The 21,172-nt window shown below is 44.5% G+C and overlaps 1 protein-coding gene and 1 non-coding gene across 2 annotated transcripts in view; one reads left to right on the plus strand and one right to left on the minus strand.

Annotated features, from left to right (window-relative positions):
• LOC135511864 (neurexin-1a-like) overlaps positions 1-21,172 on the plus strand; it is a 918,691-nt gene that overhangs the window by 289,160 nt on the left and 608,359 nt on the right. The gene's annotated exons all lie outside the window — the stretch shown is intronic.
• trnaa-ugc (transfer RNA alanine (anticodon UGC)) lies at positions 7,356-7,431 on the minus strand. The gene has a single exon. It is a non-coding gene; the product is annotated as a tRNA-Ala (tRNA).

A 21,172-nucleotide genomic window follows, 5' to 3' on the forward strand; every position in this document is an offset into this window, starting at 1 on the left:
TAGCGGGGTGAACAGGCAGTGGCTCAGGTTGTTGTTATCCTTGATTATCTGTTTGGCCTTCTTGTGACATCGGGTGATGTTGGTGTCCTGGAGGGCAGGTAGCTTCACCCGGCGATGCGTTGTGCACACCGCACTACCCTCTGGAGAGGCTTACGGTTGTGGGCGGAGCAGTTGCCACACCAGTCGGTGATAAAGCCCAAAGGTATGCTCTCGACTGTGCATCTGTACAAGTTTGTGAGTGTTTTTGGTGACAAGCCACATTTCTTCAGCCTCCTGAGTTTGAAGAGGTGCTGTTGTGCCTTCTTCAGCCCGCTGTCTGTGTGGATGGTCCATTTCAGTTTGTCTGTGATGTGTACGCCGAGGAACTTAAAACTTTTCACCTTCTCCACTCCCGTCGATGTGGATAGGGGGGTGCTCCCTCTGCTGTTTCTTAAAGTCTCCGATCATCTCCTTTGTTTTGTTTGACGTTGAGTGTGATGTTATTTTCCTGACACCATACTCTGAGAGCTCTAATCTTCTCCCTGTAGGCCGTCTCGTCATTGTTGGTAATAAAGCCTAAAACTGTAGTGTTGTCTGCAAACTTGATAATTGAGTTGGAGGCGTGCATGGCCACACAGTCATGGGGGAACAGGGATTACAGGAGAGGGCTGAGAATGCACCCTTGAGGGGCCCCAGTGTTGAGGATCAGCGAGGTGGAGATGTTGTTTCCTATCCGGCCCGTCAGAAAGTCCAGGACCAAGTTGCACAGGGCGAGGTCAAGAGTTTGGAGGGTACTATGGCGTTAAATGCTGAGCTGTAGTTGATGAACAGCATTCGTACATAGGTATTCCTCTTGTCCAGATGGGTTAGGGCAGTGTGCAGTGTGATTGTGATTGTGTCATCTGTGGACCTATTGGGGCGGTAAGCAAATTGGAGTGGGTCTAGGGTATCGGGTAGTGTGGAGATGATATGATCCTTGACTAGTCTCTCAAAGCACTTCATGATGACAGAAATGAGTGCTACGGGGCGGTAGTTTTTTAGCTCAGTTACCTTAGCTTTCTTGGGAACAGGAACAATGGTGGCCCTCTTAAAGCATGTGTGTACAGCAGACTGGAATAGAGATTGGATGAATATGTCCATAAACACACCAGTCAGCTGGTCTGTGCACGCTCCAAGGACCCGGATAGGGATGCCGTCTTGCGAGTGTTAACACTTTTAAATGTTTTACTCACGTTGACCATGGTGATGGAGAGTCCACAGGTTTTGGTAGCTGGCCATGTCAGTGTCAGTGTCACTGTATTGTCCCCAAAGCGAGCAAAGAAGTTATTTAATTTGTCTGGGAGCAAGACATCGTTGTCCGCGACGGGGTGGTTTTCATTTAGTAATCCGTGATTGACTGTAGACCCTGCCACATACGTCTCGTGTTTAGACATTGAATTGCGACTCTACTTTGTCTCCATACTGACGCTTAGCTTGTTTGATTGCCTTGCGGAGGGAATAGCTACACTGTTTGTATTTGGTCATGTTTCCGGTCGAGTTGCCATGATTAAAAGCAGTGGTTCGCGCTTTCAGTTTTGTGCGAATGCTTTCAGTCACAGTGGGTACAACATCACCAATGCATCACCGATGCACTAATAAACTTGCGCACAGAGTCTACGTATACATCAATGTTGTTGCCTGAGTCTATCTGGAACATATCCCAGTCTGTGTGATCGAAGCAATCTTGAAGCATGGAATCCGATTGGTCGGACCAGCATTAAACAGACCTGAGCACGGGCGTTTCCTGTTTAATTTTCTGTCTATAGGCTGGGAGAAACAAAATGGAGTCCTGGTCAGATTTACCAAAAGGAGGGCAGGGGAGGGATTTTTATGCGTTACGGAAGTTGGAGTAGCAATGATCCAGAATGCTGCCAGCTCGAGTCGAGGCATTCGATATGCAGATAAAGTTTAGGGAGCCTTGTTTTCAGATTAGCTTTGTTAAAATCCCCAGCTACAATAAATGCAGCCTCAGGATGTATGGCTTCCAGTTCACATAGAGTCCAGTGAAGTTCTTTCAGGGCCATTGAGGTGTCTGCTTAGGGGGAATATACACGGCTGTGATTATAATCAAAGATAATTCTCTTGGTAGATAATGTGGTCGGCATTTGATTGTAATGAATTCTAGGTCACGTGAACAAAATGACTGGAGTTCCTATATGTTATGATTACACCACGTCTCTTTAATCATGAGGCATACACACCCGCCCTTCTTCTTACAAGAGAGATGTTGGTTTCTGTCGGCGCAATGCGTGAAGAAACTGTGTGGCTGTACCGACTCTGATAACATGTCCCGAGTGAGCCATGTTTCAATGAAACAGAGAAGGTTACAATCTCTGATATCTCTCTGGAAGGCAACCCTTGTCTACCTTGTTGTCAAGAGACTGGACATTGGCGAGTAGTATACCCGGGAGCGGTGAGCGATGTGGCCGTCAACGGAGCCTGATCAGATGACCGCTCCGTCTGCCCCTTCTGCGGCGCCGTTGTTTTGGGTCTCCTACTGGGATTAGGTCCATTGTCCTGGGTGGTGGTCCAAACAGAGGATCCACTTCGTGAAAGTCCTATTCCTGGTCGTAATGTTGGTAAGTTGACGTTGCTCTTATATCCAATAGTTCTTCCCGGCTGTATGTAATAAGACTTAACATTTCCTGGGGTAACAGTGTAAGAAATAATACATAAAAAAAAATACTGCATTGTTTCCTAAGAACGCAAAGAGAGGCTACCATCTCTGTCGGCGCCATCTTGCATCGGTTCCCTTTTCCACTGCATGTAGACGTACTAGGAATTATGTCTGACTACTGAAAGCGTTTTGTATGACAACTGAGGGAGTTTCATCTGGCAATTTAGTGACTTCCTAATATGGATGCGATAGTAGTGATGAATAAATGAAGGCTACATTCCCTCAAACAGTCTCTACATAACCAGTCCTCTCTCCCACTGTGTCGTCAGTGCCTTTCAGAACAGCCAGTATTAGACGCACACACATGCACACGCACACGCACACGCACACACTCACACACACACAGTCACGCACACACAGCCCCTCTGAGCCCCCAGTAAAGCAGCTCTGTGGTCCCTGTTGATTTGCTTGTCTTAGCAGCAATTTGTTAGTGTTCTCAGCCAAGGCCCTGGCAATATCACGGTGCAAATTAGTTACGCCCCCTGACCACGTTTACTGCTCCTTCTCTACGAGTGGAAATTACATTAACTGTTTCAGCACTCCATGAACCACAAAGAGCAGGGCCACACACACACACATCCACACATGCATGGACACACGCACACACAGACAAACACACACACAGACAAACACACACACACACACACACACACACACACACACACACACACACACTTGACAGTGACACAAAAATATAGAACTGACCTCATTGAAACATTTAGTAAGACAATTCACTTCCTGTATTAACAGTGTTTTAGTGCTTAAAATTGATTTTGATTGTGTTTCTCTGGGTTTAGGGCTGGTAGAGCAATATTTGATTGTGTGCATATATATATGGGAAAATTGCATGTAAGTCTGTAATATAAAAAAAATTCACTCATTTAAAATGTCAAAACAATGACTGAATTCCATATCAATTCCTTCCCCTTTCACCCCTCAGCCCTCTATTTACTCATTCACTCATCCCTCAGCCCTCTATTTACTGATTGACTCGCCCCTCAGCCCTCTATTTACTCATCCCTCAGCCCTCTATTTACTGATTGACTCGCCCCTCAGCACTCTATTTACTCATTCACTCACCCCTCAGCCCTCTATTTACTCATTCACTCATCCCTCAGCCCTCTATTTACTAATTAACGCGCCCCTCAGCCCTCTATTTACTCATTCACTCATCCCTCAGCCCTCTATTTACTCATTGACTCACCCCTCATGGAGTAAACAATAAGCAAGTCAATAACATAGTAGACATTTTTTTTTTTAAAAAGAGTATATATACATTGTGTGCAAAAGGCATGAGGAGGTAGGCGAATAATTACAATTTAGCAGATTAACACTGAAGTGATAAATGATCAGATGGTCATGTGCAGGTAGAGATATTGGTGTGCAAAAGAGCAGAAAAGTAAATAAATAAAAACAGTATGGGGATGAGGTAGGTAAAATTGGGTGGGCTATTTACCGATGGTGTTACGAAAAAAGAGTGAGGAGGTGTGGAGTCAGGCGCAGAGCGCAAAAGATGTGGGAAAAAACACGCTTTAATGTCCAGGAAAAATAACATGAACAAAAGTAGGAAAACAAATGATCAGAAAATAATAACGGACAGCGCGAAACCCAAAATACAAACAAAATACACTCAAACACAGAACAGACGAACAAGCCCGCACGAAACATAAGCGGGCTGAACAAACTGTATATAACCCCACCCTAACAACCAAACAAGAAACAGGTGATACCAATCAGACAAAACCAAAGGAACACAGAACAACGGATCGGTGATAGCTAGTAGACCGGCGACGACGACCGCCGAGCGCCACCTGAACAAGAAGGTGAGTCACCTTCCGTAATATTCGTGACAGATGGACTATGTACAGCTGCAGCGATCGGTTAGCAGATGTTTTAAGTTGGTGAGGGAGATAAAAGTCTCCAACTTCTATGATTTTTGCAATTCGTTCCAGTCACAGGCAGCAGAGAACTGGAAGGAAAGGCGGCCGAATGAGGTGTTGGCTTTAGGGATGATCAGTGAGATACACCTGCTGGAGCGCGTGCTACGGGTGGGTGTTGCCATCGTGACCAGTGAACTGAGATAAGGCGGAGCTTTACCTAGCATGGACTTGTAGATTACCTGGAGCCAGTGGGTCTGGCGACGAATATGTAGCGAGTGCCAGCCGACTAGAGAATACAGGTCGCAGTGGTGGGTGGTATAAGGTGCTTTAGTAACAGAGCGGATGGCACTGTGATAAACTGCATCCAGTTTGCTGAGTAGAGTATTGGAAGCCATTATGTAGATGACATCGCCAAAGTCGAGGATCGGTAGGATAGTCAGTTTTACTAGGGTAAGTTTGGCGGCGTGAGTGAAGGAGGCTTAGTTGCGAAATTGAAAGCCAATTTAAATTGAAACATTTGTAAAACACATGATACCGCTGTTCCTTCTTTCTCTATCCTATATTCTCATTTCCCCGTGTCAGTAGGAGGTCAGGGCTACTTAAACAGTGTGACCAGCTGCAGTACCATCACAGCTGTGGCCTTGTTCATGTTACTGACTAGCCCAGCACCGAGAGGTGAGGAGGGGAGACGAGCGGATGGGCGGGGAGTGAAGAGGAGAGGAGGAGTTGAGAGGAGAGGGGGAAAGGAGTGAAGAGGAGATGAGGAGTTGAGAGGAGGAAAGGAGAGAAGAGGAGAGGAGGAGTTGAGAAGAAAGGGAGAAAGGAGAGAAGAGGAGAGGAGGAGTTGAGAGGAGAGGGGGAAAGGAGAGAAGATGAGAGGAGGAGTTGAGAGGAGAGGGGGAAATGAGAGAAGAGGAGATGGGAGGACAGTAGATTCACTGAAGCTGGAGACTCATATCTCCCTCACTAGCTTTAAGCACCAGCTGTCAGACCAACTCACAGATCACTGCACCTGTACATAGCCCATCTGTAAATAGCCCATCCAAACTACCGCATCCCAATAATGTATTTATTTATTTAACTTGCTTCTTTGCACGCCAGTATCTTTACTTTCACATTCAGCTTCTGCACATATATATTGTAATTGGTATATTGTAATTACTTCGCCACCATGGCCTATTTATTGTCTTATCTCCCTTATCTTAACTCATTTTCACACACTGTATATATACTTTTTCTACTGTATTATTGTCTGTATGTTTGTTTATTCCATGTGTAACTCTGTGTTGTTGTATGTGTCGAACTGCTTTATCTTGGCCAGGTCGCAGTTGTAAATGAGAACTTGTTCTCAACTGGCCTACCTGGATAAATAAAGGTGATTTTTTTTAAAGAGTAGTGTAGAGGAGAGGAGAGAAGAGGGGAGGGGAGGGGAGGAAAGGGGAGGAGCGAGCGGGGAAAAAATGATTGTCAAACAAATAGTTTGACAGCTGTGAATTCATGTGTTTAGGAGTATGAGCACTGACCCACAAACACATTTCCCTATACTCTAGACACCCATCTGAACGACCCAGATACTAAGGAGAAGTCCCTATCTGTTTTATGGGCCTGTCGTAAGTGGCCTGTATGCAGCAAAAATGTGGTCAGAGACCTTCTAGAGCAGCACCGCCCCCTCAAGATTCTGAGCCTGCCTGGCAGGGTTGGTCCTGCAAAGCCAGAGCCCCCTGATGGGAGATCATAATGTACAAGGAAATTCTCAAAGCTGCTACTATGGGAGACCATGTGTGTGTTTCAGGGTCTCAGCGGAAGGGGGTATATCTGACCTCCATCACCTAGGTCGTGACAATGGTTAATCAAATCTCCCCATTTCTGACAATTTTTTTGCCTAGTCTTGCAGGCCTTCTCATACAGCTGCAACTGTATATGCATTCATAATCAAGACCTTTCTTGAGTTGGGCTCTGGGATTGTGCAACTGTTGAGAATTTGATTATATGGTAGTCGTTGGGGAAAGGGGTTGTGTGTGTGTGTGTGTGTGTGTGTGTGTGTGTGTGTGTGTGTGTGTCACAACTGTTGCAAGGGAGTGAAAGATGTTAGGGACAATATAGGATGAATCACAATAATTGTTTGCTGAAATAATAATTGCTTGCCATAATGTAATTTTGGTAATGGCGAGACTGATTTGAGGTGAAAATCCATTGCATAAACTGCCAACATTACGACAAGTATTAAGAGCTTATTTTGGAAAATGAGATAAACAGGATTTAAAAATATATATATATTGTAATGGCTATATATAATACAAATTGAGGTGAGGGCGATAGAAATGCATTTGCCTGTTGATCTGCTTCTGTTCTGTGGGTGGCACAGTGTCTTTCGAAGAATGGGTCCCGGTCTCTCTGGGGCCATGGGTTTCAGGGGGTCGGGGCAGTCTGCAAGGGCATTGGGATGACAACCCAACTCGGCGTGAGGAGGGGTTTTAGTGGGTGGAATAGTGGGGACCAATTGGAGGTTTACTTAGTAGCAATGCAAATATCAAGGTAAAGCTATATAGACAGTAAATCATCATGTTTTCTGGTACGTTTACAAACATATAATAATAATTTGATAATTAGAATTGAAACTTGAGTCTCATTATGGTAAGAGGTGAAATAAGTATAGCCAGTTGTAATTGTAATGGCTTAGCTGATAATAAGAAAAGACAATAAATATATATCCCATTTAGCAGACGCTTTTGTCCAAAGCGACTTACAAGTCGGCAGGGGCCACTACTTTTACATATGGGTGGTCCCAGTGGGAATCGAACCCACGACGCTTGGCGTTGCAAGCGCCATGCTCTACCGACTGAGCCACACAGGACCCCAATCAGTATTTACCTGGCTAAAAGAGTTCGTTGAAAGGAGTAGACCAAGGCGCAGCGGGAGTAGAGTTCCACATATTGTAATAAACTGAAACTCACCAAAAACAAAACAATAAAGCACAAACGAAACGTGAATCTACTGGTGTGGACTCAGGCAAGTAAATGTAGACAAGATCCCACAAACACAAATGAGGAATGGCTACCTCAATATGATCCCCAATCAGAGACAACGATAAACAGCTGCCTCTGATTGGGAACCATATCAGTCCAACATAGAAATACAATATCACCTAGATGACCCACCCAAGTCTCTATCACACCCCAACCAACACAGAGAAAAAACAGCTTACTATGGTCAGGGCGTGACAATTTTAGATGAGGTTTTATGGAAAAAGGGCTTGGGGGGCGACATATACAGTTGAAGTCAGAAGTTTACATACACCTTGGTTGGAGTTATTAAAACTCATTTTTCAACCACTCCACAAATGTCTTGTTAATAATCTATAGTTTTGGCAAGTCGGTTAGGACATCTACTTTGTGCATGACACAAGTAATTTTGCCAACATTTGTTTACAGACAGATTATTTCACTTATAATTCACTGTATCACAATTCCAGTGGGTCAGAAGTTTACAGATAGTAAGTTCACTGTGCCTTTGAACAGCTTGGAAAATTCCAGAATGTGATGTCATGGCTTTAGAAGCTTCTGATTGGCTAATTAACATAATCTTTGTCAATTAGATGTGTACCTTCAAACGCAGTGCCTCTTTGCTTGACATCATGGGAAAAACAAAATAAATCATCCAAGACATCAGGAAAACAATTTTAGACCTCCACAAGTCTGGTTCATCATTGGGAGCAATTTCCAAACGCCTCAAGGTACTACATTCATCTGTACAAACAATAGTACGCATGTATACACACCATGGGACGACGCAGCCATCATACCGCTCAGGACGGAGACGCCTTCTTTCTCCTAGAGATGAAGGTACTTTGGTGCAAAAAGTGCAAATCAATCCCAGAACAACAGCCAAAAGCCTTGTGAAGATGCTGGAGGAAACTGGTACAAAAGTATCTATATCTACAGTAAAACATGTCCTATATCAACATGACCTGAAAGGCAGCTCAGCAAGGAAGAAGCCACTGCTCCAAATCCACCATAAAAAATGCCAGACTACGGTTTACAACTGCACAAGGGGACAAAGATCATACTTTTTGGAGAAATGTCCTCTGGTCTGATGAAACAATATAGAACATTTTGGCCATAATGACCATCATTATGTTTGGAGGAAAAGGGAGAGGCTTGCAAGTCGAAGAACACCATCCCAACCATGTAGCATGGGGGTGGCAGCATCATGTTGTGGGGGTGCTTTGCTGCAGGAAAGACTGGTGTACTTCACAAAATAGATGGCATCATGAGGGTGGAAAATCATGTGGATATCAGTCAGGAAGTTAAAGCTTGGTCGCAAACGGTTCTTCCAAATGGACAATTATACCCCAAACAAACTTCCAAAGTTGAGGCAAAATGACTTAAGGACAACAAAGTCAAGGTATTGGAGTGGCCATCACAAAGCCCTGACCTCAATCCTGTAGAAAATGTATTCGCAGAACTGAAAAAACTTGTGCAAGCAAGGAGGCCTACAAACCTGACTCAGGTACACCAGCTCTGTCCAGAGGAATGGGCCAACATTCACCCAACTTATTGTGGGAAGCTTGTGGAAGGCTACCCGAAACATTTGACCCAAGTTAAACAATTTGAAGGCAATGTTACCAAATACTAATTGAGAGTATGTAAACTTCTGACCCACTGGGCATGTGATGAATGAAATAAACCTTAAAATAAAGTTGTAATCCTAATTTACCTAAAACAATGCTTTTTACTAGGACTAAATGTTAGGATTTGTGAAAAAACTGAGTTGAAATGTATTTGGCTAAGGTGTATGTAAACTTCTGACTTGAACTGTATATAAATGGTAGATTATCGGACACGCAACAAGGTCGGATTTCATTATTACTGAAACAGGATCCAAGTGGTTTATATAAAGATCCAGTCCATTTAGAAAATTGGACGCCTCTTACACTTCAGTGTTGTGATGCAAAAATACTTTGCGCATAGAATTAAAAGGGTATAGTCAGATATTATTCTTCCTGATCTGACAGGTTTTTTACATGGATAATACATTGGAGATAATATAAAACAAGGATTGGAAACAATAGAATGCTATGAAATATCGGGGAAATCAGGCCTGGTTTTCACAGCTTATTTTGAAAATGCTTTTGATAAATTATGACTGGAGTTTTTATATAAATGCCTACAATATTTCAATTTTGGATAATCTCTTATGAAATGGGTTAAAGTTATGTATAGTTACCTTAGATGTAAATAATGGCAACATTTAAGAAAGTTTTAAACTGTCAAGATGAGTAAAACAAGGTTGTCCACTACTGGCCTATCTGTTTATCATTTCCATTGAAATGTTAGCTGTTAAAATGAGATCCAACAATAATATTGAAGGATGAGAAATCCGTGCCTTAAAAACAAAGGTGTCATTGTGTACTGATGATTCATGTTTTCTTTTAAAATCAAAATTAGAATCCCTCCGCAACCTCATAGAGGATGTAAATACTTTTGCTAACTTCTCTGAATTAAAATCAAATAAACACATTTCAGCCACACAATCATTATTTTGTGTGAACCAGAAGCAACAGCAATTATTTGACTCCTTGAAAATGACCTAAACCAATACTGTTGCACTATGGCAAGACAGGAGACCAAATGACCTAAACCAATACTGTTGCACTATGGCAAGACAGGAGACCAAAGCCGCTTGATGTATCATGTTATCAACATTATATTTGCTATCCCTCTAATTAACAGTATATTGCATCCCTCCCTCCCTCCCTCCCTCCCTCCCTCCCTCCCTCCCTCCCTCCCTCCCTCCCTCCCTCCCTCCCTCCCTCCCTCCCTCCCTCCCTCCCTCCCTCCCTCCCTCCCTCCCTCCCTCCCTCCCTCCCTCCCTCCCTCCCTCCCTCCCTCCCTCTCGCTTGCTGTCTTGATCTCTCGCTCTCTCTCTCTCCCTCTCTCTTTCCCGCCCTACCTTTTTCCTACTGTCTCTCCTCAAGTCTGGGTCGTTTTTCATTGAGACTCAATTGAGACTCAAGAGGAGAGGAGAGGAGAGGAGAGGAGAGGAGAGGAGAGGAGAGGAGAGGAGACACACACACAGACACACAGAGACACAGACACACAGAGACACAGAGACACAGATTAGAAGAAGGAGGGAGCGAGCAGAGAGAGGAGTGGAGAGTAGGATAGGGAAGGAAGGAATTGCAGCGTTCACATATAAACATAACACTTCGAAAAGTGATGATTTTCTCCTAATGTAAACCCATTTAAGCTTCCAGTATTTTCATGTAAATGCCAAAAGTGCTTTTACATAAAGTTTCCCTGTGATAGATAATTAAAACGGAAAATAGAAAAAGCCCTTTCAAACATGGTGTTGGTCCCATGTATTGTGAGCAGAAATAAAAGACCCCAGAAATGTTTCATATTTCTCTAATTTTTTATATTCTTGTTAGTGAGCATTTCTCCTTTGCCTAGATAATCTATCCCCCTGACAGGTGTTGTCACGATCGTCGTAAGCATACTCGGACCAAAGCGCAGTGCGATATGGATTCCACATGTTTATTCAATGAAATGCAAAAAAACAATAAAGAAAAAATGACATTCTGGAGTGCTCCCAAGCAACAACACAAACAACACACAGCAACAACACAAAACAAGATCCCACAAAAAAACATTGGGGAAATGGCTCCCCAATCAGACAACACTAAACAGCTGCCTCTGATTGGGAACCATACCAGGCCAACATAGAAATATAACAACCTAGATTACCCACCCTAGTCACAACCCGACCTAACCAAAATAGAGAATAAAAAGGTGCGACTCAAGGCCGCAAAACCTGATTCTTTAGGGGAGGGTCCGGGTGGGCATCTAGCGTCGGTGGCAGCTCCGGTGCGGGACTAAGAACCCGCTCATCCCGCGGATCCAGCATCGGTGGCGGCTCTGGTGTGGGACGAAGAACCCACTCATCCCGCAGATCCAGCATCGGTGGAGGCTCTGGTGTGGGACGAAGAACCCGCTCATCCCGCGGATCCAGCATCGGTGGCGGCTCTGGTGCGGGACTCTGCCCCCGCCCAGACCACGGGTCCGGCTATGGAGCTGGGTAGAACGCTGTTCCCGGACTGGGCCTCGGCGCTGAGGAGGACCCCAGCCATGGAGCTGTGCTGAACGCGGCACCAGGACTGGGCACCGGCGCCGAGGAAGTTTCCAGCCATGGAGCTGAGTTGGCCGCCATGCCTGGACTGGACACCGGCACAGAGGAAGGCTCCTGCCATGGAGCGGGACTGGACACCGTGCCTAGACTGGGTATTGGCGTGGACCGTCGCAGGAGGTTCCAGACCATGGACCGTCGCAGGAGGTTCCGGACCGTGGACCGTCGTAGGATGTTCCGGACTGTGGACCGTCGCAGGAGGTTCCGGACTGTGGACCTTCGCAGTAGGATCCAGACTCTGGACCGTCGCAGGAGGTTCCGGACTGTGTACTGTTGCAGGAGGTTCCAGACTGTGGAACGTCGCAGGAGGTTCCGGACTGTGGACCGTCGCAGGAGGATCCGGACTGTGAACCGTCGCCGGAAGCTCTGGACTGTGAACCGTCGCCGGAAGCTTTTGACTGGGGACCGTCGCCGGAAGCTCTGGACTGGAGACCGTCGCCGGAAGCTCTGGACTGGGACCGTCGCCGGAAGCTCTGGACTGGGGATGCGCACTATAGGCCGAGTGCTTGGAGCCAAAACAGATGGCACCGGACTGGGAAGGTGCAGTGGAGGTCTGGTTCATAGAGCCGTCACAAATTGTCCCGGACAGATGACACACTCTGCACGGCGAGTGCGGGGAGTTGGCAAAGGACGTACTGGGCTTTGGAGGCGCACTGGAGACTTGGTGCGTAGAGCCGGCACACATGGTACCGCACAAATGACACGCTCCTCAAGGCGAGTGCGGAGAGCTGACACAGGACGTACAGGGCTGTGGAGGCGTACCGGAGACCTGGTGCGTGGAGCCGGCACATTTTTTACCAGACTGCTAGCACGCTCTTCAGGATGAGTACGGAGAGCTGACTGAGGAGGCATCAAACAGATAACACGCCAACTCTCTCATTACTCTCTCCCCCAATTTCTCCATCAACTCACTGATGGTCTCTGACTCTCTCCTGGCTCTGGTTCACTCCCCGGCTACGCCGACCACCCCGTGTGCCAACCCCCAAAAAAATTGGAGTGTCTTTTCGGCTTTCTACGTGGCCGCGAACCCCAGCATCGTCACTGTCCTCCCTTCTCTCCTTGCGTCTGCTTCCAAGGAAGGCTTTCATCTCCTGCCATTATTTCCTCCCAAGTCCAGGATGTCTTCTCCTCCTTGATCTCCTCCCAAGCCCAGGATACCTTCTCCTCCTGGGCACGCTGCTTGGTCCTGTTGTGGTGGGATCTTCTGTTACGATTGTCGTAAGCATACTCGGACCAAAGTGCAGTGCGAAATGGGTCCCACATGTATATTCAATGAAACGCAAAACAAACAATAAAGAATACACTTAATGTGACGTTCTGGAGTGCTCACAGGCAACAACACAAAAACAAGATCCCACAAAAAACAGTGGGGAAATGGCTGCCTAAATATGATCCCCAATCAGAGACAACGCTATAAAAAGCTGCCTCTGATTGTTAACCATACCAGGCCAACATAGAAATAAAACAACCTACATTATCCACCCTAGTCACAGTCACACCCCGACCTAACCAAAATAGAGAATAAAAAGGCTCTCTGGTCAGGGCGGGAGAGGTGTGGCATATCAATAAGCTGATACATTGCATGATCATTACTAAGGCCACTCTAAAATGTGCTGTTTTGTCACACAACACAATGCCTCATTTGTCTCAAGTTTTGAGGGAGGGTGCAATTTGCATGCCGGCTTCGGTAATGTCCACCAGAGCTGTTGCCAGAGAATTGAATGTTCATTTATCTACCATAAGGTGCCTTTGACATTGTTTTAGAGAACGTGAGGTTAATGTTCCTGAAATTTCACAAATATCATGGGACTTATTCTCAACGTTCCTGAAACATCACAAATATCATGAGACATATCCCCAATGTTTCTGTTTATGGAGTAAACAAGGATGCCAGTTGGAGGTAGTATTTTATAATCTCCTGTTATTGCTATATGCTAGTCAAGCCTCCCTAAAGTTTACCCAGTTTCTGGTTCCAAACACACTCAGACACTCCTTAGAACATAGTCGACATGAAAGGAATGCACACCACAACACACCTGCACACAATGCACGATAACACAACACACCTCAACACAACACACCTCAACATACCACAACACACCTCAACACACCACAACACACATCAACACACCACAACCAAAATACACCACAGCATACCTCAACCCAACAATCCACAGCACAAAACACCCACACCACATCATAACCAAAACACACCACACCAACACACACCACACCACACCTCAACCAAAACACGCCACACCACACCACAACACCTCAACACAATACACCCACAACCAAAACACACCACACTAAAACACATCACAATACACCACACCTCAACCAAAACACACCACAACACACTACACCACACCAGAACACACAACACCAGAAAACACCACAACACACCTTAACACACCACAACAGACCACAACACAACAGGGTTGTATGTAATGTGGCTGATCAATCGGTGGCAAAGGTTGTTCACCTGTCTATGAACCACTTGAATTAAAAACAGAGTCTATAGTGTCTGAAACTAGAGTCAAAATATAATTAAAAAAATATATGGTGTTAAAGCATGTAAAATATAGTGTGTCCATAAAATGTGTATAGGTTCAGAACTCTGGTGAAACATCACGGTTAAACATCTATGGCAAATAGAAAACAAAACTGGATGGCGTTTAGAGATGGGAGGTGTTGAGGGTAGCTGAAGTATGGGACTAAAAACAAACAAAATATAACTATTGTAAAATATACTTTGTCTGTAAAATGCATATAGTATAAGCTGGAATTCGAAGCCTAAAACTTGTAGTCCATTAGTTTACTCTAACTAGAGGAGGGATGGTAGGGTTTGCGGAAAATAATAAAGGAAAACATTTTTTTTTGGGGGGGGTATGTCTCTATAAGCTTGGCACATCTAGCCACTGGGAATTTTGCCCAATCTTCAAGGCAAAACTGATCCAGCTCCTTCTGGTTGGATGGGTTCCGCTGGTGTACAGCAATCTTGAAGTCATACCACAGATTCTCAATTGGATTGAGGTCTGGGCTTTGACTAGGCCTTTCCAACATGTTTAAATGTTTCACCTTAAGCAACTTTAGCAGTATGCTTAGGGTCATTGTCCTGCTGGAAGGTGAACCTCCATCCCAGTCTAAAATCTCTGGAAGACTGAATCAGTTTTCCCTGAATACTTTCTCTGCATTTAGCGCCAACCATCATTCCTTCAATTCTGACCGGTTTCCCAGTGCCTGCCGATGAAAAACGTTCCCACAGCATGATGCTGCCACCACCATGCTTCACTGTGGGGATGGTGTTCTCTGGGTGATGAGAGGTGTTGGGTTTGCGCCAGACATTTTCCTTGATGGCCAAAAAGCTACATTTTAGTCTCCTCTGACCAGAGTACCTTCTTCCATATGTTTGGGGAGTCTCCCACATGCCTTTTGGCGAACACCAAACATGTTTGCTTATTTTTTTCTTTTAAGCAATAGCTTTTTTTCTGGCCACTCTTCCATAAGGCCCAGCTCTGTGGAGTGTACTGCTTAAAGTGGTCTCTATGGAGCTTTGCAGCTCCTTTTATTTTATTTATTTATTTTACCTTTATTTAACTAGGCAAGTCAGTTAAGAACCAATTCTTATTTTCCATTGTTGAAGTGGCTAGTGATTTCAAGTCTAGCGAGATGAACAGGCAGTGGCTAGGGGGGTTGTTGTCCTTGATGATCTTTTTGGCCTTCCTGTGACATCGGGTGTCCTGGAGGCAGGTAGTTTCCCCCTGGTGATGCGTTGGGCAGACCGCCCTCTGGAGAGCCCTGCGGTTTGGGGCGGTCATACATTGCGGTCATACTGCCGGACAGGATGGTCTCAAATGTGCAACTGTAAAAGTGTGTGAGGACTGAGGTTGAAGAGGCGCTGTTGTACATTTTTTACCACACTGTCTGTGTGGGTGGATCATTGCAGTTTTTCAGTGATGTGTACGACGAGGACTTGAAGCTTTCCACATTCTCCACTGTGGTCCCATCGATGTGGATAGGGGTGGTGCTCCCTCTGCTGTTTGCTGAAGTCCACAATCACCTCCTTTGTTTTGTTGACATTGGGTGAGAGGTTATTTTCCTGGTACCACACTCCCACCACACTCTCGTCATTGTGGGTAATCAGGCCTACTACTGTTGGGTCGTCTGCAAACTTGATGATTAAGTTGGAGGCGTGCGTGGCCACGCAGACATGGGTGAACAGGGAGTACAGGATGGGGCTGAGTACGATCCTTGTGGGGCACCAGTGTTGAGGATCAGCGAAGTGGAGGTGTTGTTTCTGACCTTCACTATCTGGGGGCGGCCCGTCAGAAAGTCCAGAACCCAGTTGCACAGGGCGGGGTTCACAGGGCCTCAAGCTTAATGATGAGCTTGGAGGGTACTATGGTGTTGAATGCTGTGCTATAGCCAATGAGCATCATTCTTACATAGATATTCTTCTTGTCCAGATGGGATAGGGCAGTGTGCAGTGCGATGGAGATTGCATCGTCTGATGATCAAATTGAAGTGGGTCTTGTGTGTCAGGTAAGGTAGAGGTGATATGGTCCATGACTAGTCATTTAGTTCAGTTACCTTTGCTTTTTTGGGTACAGGAACAATGGTGGACATCTTGAAGCATGTGGGGACAGCAGCCTGGGGTAGTGAGCTATTGAATATGTCCGTAAACACTCCAGCCAGCTGTTCTGCACATGCTCTGAGGACGTGACTAGGGATACCATCTGGGCCAGCAGCCTTGCAAGGGTTAACACGCTGAAATGGCTTACTCACGTCGGCCATGGAGAAGGAGAGCCCACAGTCCTTGGTAGTGGGCCATGTCAGTGGCACAGTGTTATCCTCAAAGCGGGCAAAGAAGGTGTTTAGCTTGTCCGGATGCAAGACGCCAGTGTCCGCTATGTGAATGGATTTCCCTTTGTAGTCTGTGATTGTCTGTAGATCCTGCCACATACGTCTCCTGTCTGAGCCATTGGAATGCAACTCCACTTAGTCTCTATACTGACGTTGTGCCTGTTTGATTGCCTTATGGAGAGAATAACTACACTGTGGGTACAACATATCCTGTACACTTCCTGATAAACTCAGTCACCATATTTGTGTATTCGTCTATGTTGTTCTCGGAGGCTACCCCGAACATATCCTAGTCCACTTGATCAAAACAATCTTGAACCGTGGATTCCGATTTGGTCAGACCAGTCCTTAGCACGGATTCTTCCTGTTGGTTTCATCCTACAGGAAGGGAGGAGCAAAACAGAGTCATGATCAGATTTGCCGAAGGGAGGGCGGGGGAGGGCCTTGTAAGCATCCCGGAAGTTAGAGATGCAGTGGTCTAGTGTTTTCGGAGCATGAGTACTACAGTCAATGTGTTGGTATAAATGTTTCTCAAATTTGCTATGTTAAAATCCCCAGCTACAATAAATGCGGCCTCAGGAAATGTGGTTTCCAGTTTGCAGTGAAGTTATTTGAGGGCCGTCGGTGTAGGGGGAATATACACGGCTGTGAATATAACCAAAGATAATTATCTTGGGAGGCAATATGATCGGCATGTGATTGTGAGGTTTTCTAGGTCGGGTAAACAAAAGGACGAAGGATCCGATTTCTGAAAGTCCTGGTCGTATTCCTGGTCGTAATGCTGGTAATGATGGTGAGTTACGACCCATCCTATAACACAAAAAAATAACAATGTAAGAATATTTATATTTTACTTTTTTTATTTTTTATTTAACCTTTATTTAACTAGGCAAGTCAGTTAATACTTCTAAGGGCTGAGATCCCGTTAACGGGATCAATATGACAACAGCCAGTGAAAGTGCAGGGCGCCAAATTCAAAACAACAGAAATCTCATAATTAAAATCCCTCAAACATACAAGTACATATCTTATACCATTTGAAAGGTAATCTTGTTGTTAATCCCACCATAGTGTCCGATTTCAAATAGGCTTTACAGCAAAAGCACCACAAACAATTATGTTAGGGCAGAGCCAAGTCACAGAAAAACACAGCCATTTTTCCAGCCAAAGAGTGGAGTCACAAAATCAGAAATAGAGATAGATCTTCATCAGATGACAGTTTGTTTTGTTCGATAATGTCCATCATGTATGTCCAAATAGCTTCTTTTGTTAGGGCATTTGCTAAACAAACCCAAAAGCTCATTCAGGTCCAGCCGAACGTTGGACGAAAAGTTCAGTTACAGCCCGTAGAAACTTGTCAAAACTAAGTATAGAATCAATCTTTAGGATGTTTTTATCATAAATCTTCAATAATGTTCCAACCGGAGAATTCCTATATCTGTAGAAAAGCAATGGAACGAGAGCTAACTCTCTTGTGACCGCGCTTCAGAACCTGTGGCACTCTGCCAGACACCTGACTCATTCCTCTCTCATTCGGTCTCACTTCACAGTAGAAGCCTGAAACAATGTTCTAAAAACGGTTGACATCTAGTGGAAACCTTAAAAAGTGCAACATAACCATAACCAATAACCACTGTATCTATAATAGGGGCTGAGTTTAAAAAAAACCTACAAGCCTCAGATTTCCCACTTCCTGGTTGAATTTTCCCCTGCCATATGAGTTCTGTTATACTCACAGACATCATTCAAACAGTTTTAGAAATGTCATAGTGTTTTCTATCCAATACTACTATGCATATATTAGCATCTGGCACAGAGTAGCAGGCAGTTTACTTTGGGCACCTTATTCAGACCAGCTACTCAATACTGCCCCTCTGTCACCAAGAAGTTAATCACCACTTGATTAAGTCAGGATTCCAATTTGACTCAGCCATGCCTCCTTGCCCGTCCAACATTTCCTCATCTCCCACCCCTTCTAATGTGACTATCCCCGATGCTTCTCCCTCTTTTTCCCCTGCCCTGCTACAACGTTTCTACCTGCAGACACTGAGTTTGAGGGGCTAAAGGGGATCCTTAAACTTAGACCATTTCTTCTTTAAGGTTGCTGTCCTTATCATCGCCGAGCATATCTCCACATGTTTTAACCTGTCTCTCCTTTCTGGGGAGGTTACCATTGCTTGGAGGTCAGCCACGGTTTGTCCTTTTTTTTAAAGGGGTCAAGCTGATCTTAACTGTTATAGGCCTATTTCTATTTTGCCCTGTTTATTAAAACCTACTAATATTATCTACTACTTATAGGACACATCACTGCACTCTATACTCCTCTGTAAACTGGTCATCTCTGTGTACCCATCGTAAGACCCACTGGTAGATGCTTATTTATAAAACCCTCTTAGGCCTCACTCCCCCCTATCTACTGCAGCCCTCATCCTCCACATACAACACCTGTTCTGCCTGTCACATTTTGTTAAAGGTCCCCAAAGCACACACATCCTTAGGTTGCTCCTCTTTTCAGTTTGCTTCAGCTAGTGACTGGAACGAGCTGCAACAAACACTCAAACTGGACAGTCTTATCTCCATCTCTTCATTCAAAGACTCAATCATGAACACTCTTACTGACAGTGGTGGCTGCTCTGCGTGATGTATTATTATCTATATATTCTTGTCCTTTGTGCTGTTGTATGTGCCCAATAATGTTTGTCCCATGTTTTATGCTGCTACCACATTGTGTTGCTATCATGTTGTTGTTATTTTGTGTTGCTACCTTGCTGTGTTGTCATGTGTTGATGCCTTGCTATGTTGTTGTCTTAGTCTCTATTTATGTAGTATTGTGTTGTCTCTATTGTTGTGATGTGTGATTTATTTAAAATAATTGAATCCCAAACCCCCGTCCCTGCATGAGGCCTTTTGCCTTTTGGAGGCCATCATTGTAAATAAGAATTTGTTCTTAACTTCTTATGGCTGGGGGCAGTATTGAGTAGCGTGGATGAATAATGTGCCCAGAGGTGGCCAGAGTAAACTCCCTGCTCCTCAGTCCCTGTTGCTAATATATGCATGTTATTAGTATATTTGGATAGAGACACTCTGACATTTCTAAAACTGTTTGAATGATGTCTGTGAATATAACAGAAGTAATATGGCAGGCAAAAACCTGAGACAAAATCCAACCAGGAAGTGGGAAATCTGAGGTTGGGATATTGGTCACGATGCACTTCCTAAGGCTTCCACTAGATGTCAACAGTCTTTAGAAACTTATTTTAGGCTTCTACTGTAAAGTATGGGCTCATAAGGGCTCTTTGAGTCAATGGTCTGGCAGAGTGCCACAGGCTCGTGACGCTCGTACCCGTGAAAGGTAGTTTCCGCTCCATTGCTTTCCTACAGACAAAGGAATTCTCCGGTTGGAACATTATTGATGATTTATGTTAAAAACATCCTAAATATTGATTCTATACATCGTTTGACATGTTTCCTACGGACTGTAACGGAACTTTTTGACATTTCATCTGCTCGTAGTGAACACGCTTTGTGACTTTGGATTTGTTTACCAAATGCCCTAACAAAAGAAGCTATTTTTACATAAATGATGAACATTATCCAACAAAACAAATATTTACTTTGGATCTGCAATTCCTGGGAGTGCATTCTGATGAAGATCATCAAAGGTAGGTGAATATTTATAATGCTATTTATGACTAATGTTGACTACCCAATATGGCGAATATATTTTTGGCTGCTTTGTTGTCTGAACGCTGCACTCAGCTTATTGCATGGTTTGCTTTTTCCGTAAAAAAAATGAAATCTGACACAGCGGTTGCATTAAGAAGTATATCTCTAATTCCTTGTATAACACTTGTATTTCCATCAACATTTATACTGAGTATTTCTGTAAATGGAACCATTTTCCAGAACTTCTTGGGGATAGACCCACACAGAGAGAACTGCTCCTTTAAAGTAACTAACTTTGGCCTTCCGGATAGCCTGAGTGCACTTATTTCTCATTTGCCTGAACGATAGCCAGTCAGCATGAGGATGCGTGTACTGAGCCTTTCGCCAAATGCAATTCTTGAGGTGGAGTAACTCTGCAAGATCAGGGGCTGAACCTGTTTTTAATTCTCATTTTCTTTATGGGGGTGTGTTTGTTAACAATCCCACTGAAAATATCAAAAAAGAGTCCAAGCGTCTTTGACAGAGAGATTCAAGCATATTCTATACCATTTTAAAGAGGCCAGTTCATGAAGGAAGGCTTGCTCATTAAAGTTTTTGGCAAGTGTCTATGACAAATCAGGACATGTCATTTCACTGAGCAGCCATTACAAACACAGGCTGTAAAACAGTGATCACTAAGGTCATTACAGAAAACATCAGACTGATACCTATATTAATTATTTGTGAGAATAACATTTTGTGAGGAAACCCTTATTTGTGAGGATAGCATTTTCTGGGTGTTTGGAGTCTTACCTTGTGGGATTGGTAATAATCTGAGAAAAATGTAGGGAGTCCCGTTGCTTTAGGACTTAGTCAGGTGGTTTAAGCATGTCCCAGTTTA

Source organism: Oncorhynchus masou, chromosome 24 (assembly GCF_036934945.1).
Source record: "Oncorhynchus masou masou isolate Uvic2021 chromosome 24, UVic_Omas_1.1, whole genome shotgun sequence".
In the NCBI taxonomy this organism is placed as follows: domain Eukaryota; kingdom Metazoa; phylum Chordata; class Actinopteri; order Salmoniformes; family Salmonidae; genus Oncorhynchus; species Oncorhynchus masou.